Below are 1572 nucleotides of genomic sequence, written 5' to 3' on the forward strand. Positions count from 1 at the left end.
CCCCAATGCTCAGTGTTCATCCAATCGATCGGCTTCAGTTAGCAGCAGTAGCGAAGGAATCACTCGATCGGGTTCAGTTAACAGCCATCGATCGATCGCTCGGGTTCAGTAACGCGTAGCCTACAGTGCAATCGCTCGGGTTCAGTTAGAGCCAAACGCCTCGCTCGGGTTCAGTTAGAGCCAACGCCTCGCACACACGCGCGTACGTGTACGAGAGAAACGCGCATCGCTCGGCCCCGACCTCCCACCGTAACCGGGAACTCCCTGAAATTTTCCTCCCCCTCGCTTCTACCACGGTTTTTTCCATCATGGATGGCCCAAAGAATGTCATGCAGCTGCGTCTCCGCCCGCACAGGACGAAAAGCCCATTTTATGTCATGATTTTTTCTCATAGAAGTAGGAGCCCACCACATCTATGATGATACCGGGTTTTGTCACAATTATCGTCATAGAAGTGTCATATGTATGACAGAAAAAAATGTCGTTCGGCCCAAAATGTCACGGATGTGCCTTTTTTTTGTAGTGTTATCTTATCAAAAACTATCTGTTACCTATTATTTCAGTGCTTGCAGAGAATACCTTGCTGAAAACCGCTTATCATTTCCTTTTGCTCCTCGTTGGGTTTGACACTCTTACTTATCGAAAGGACTACGATAGATCCCCTATACTTGTGGGTCATCAGAGGCCGAATAGGGAGGCGCCCAAGTAGGATTCCTCCTACTTGGGGCGCCCCCTTGGCTGCCTCTCCTCCCCTCCAACCTATATATATGAAGGGGGGACACCGCTAGAAGAAAACACAAACAGTTGTTAGCCGTGTGCGGCGCCCTTCTCCACAGTTTACGCCTCCTGTCATATTCACGTAGTGCTTAGGCGAAGCCCTGCGCGGATCACTTCACCATCACCGTCACCATGCCGTCGTGCTGATGAAACTCTCCCTCGATACTTTGCTGGATCAAGAGTTCGAGGGACGTCATCAAGCTAAACGTGTGCAGAACTCGGAGGTGCCGCACGTTCGGTGTTTGACCGGTCGGAACGAGAAGAAGTTCGACTACATCAACCGCATTGTCATACGCTTCCGCTTTCGGTCTACGAGGGTACGTGCACACACTCTCCCCCTCTTGTTGCTATGCATCTCCTAGATAGATCTTGCATGAGCGTAGGATTTTTTTCGAAATTGCATGCTACGTTCCCCAACATCATTGGCATCTGGTTGACCCTGGATCCAGTCACTGACATGCCTGCCAGTCGGCACCGGATCCATGATCCCACCAAAGGCGATCAGCTCCTCTATAGTCCTCTCCCGAGGCGTCTGTGCCCCGTTCGCACGCCCATTCCTTGTTGCCGGTGAAGATGGGAAGGGCGCGGTCGAGTGGGAACTGCCACCAGTAGCGATGGGAGAGCGAGACCATGGAGCGACCTGCTCAACAGTCCCACTCCCCGCCAACCCGTCATCGTGGCGTGGACTCCTCACAACCGTGGATGAGCTGCGGGCCTCCTGCCCATGCTCCTGACCGCGTCGGCCGGTGCTGACCCGCGGGGAGAGGGCGCCGCGAGCCTCCTGCTCGTGCCCCT

Source organism: Triticum aestivum, chromosome 5D (genome assembly GCF_018294505.1).
Source record: "Triticum aestivum cultivar Chinese Spring chromosome 5D, IWGSC CS RefSeq v2.1, whole genome shotgun sequence".
Taxonomy (NCBI): Eukaryota; Viridiplantae; Streptophyta; class Magnoliopsida; order Poales; family Poaceae; genus Triticum; species Triticum aestivum.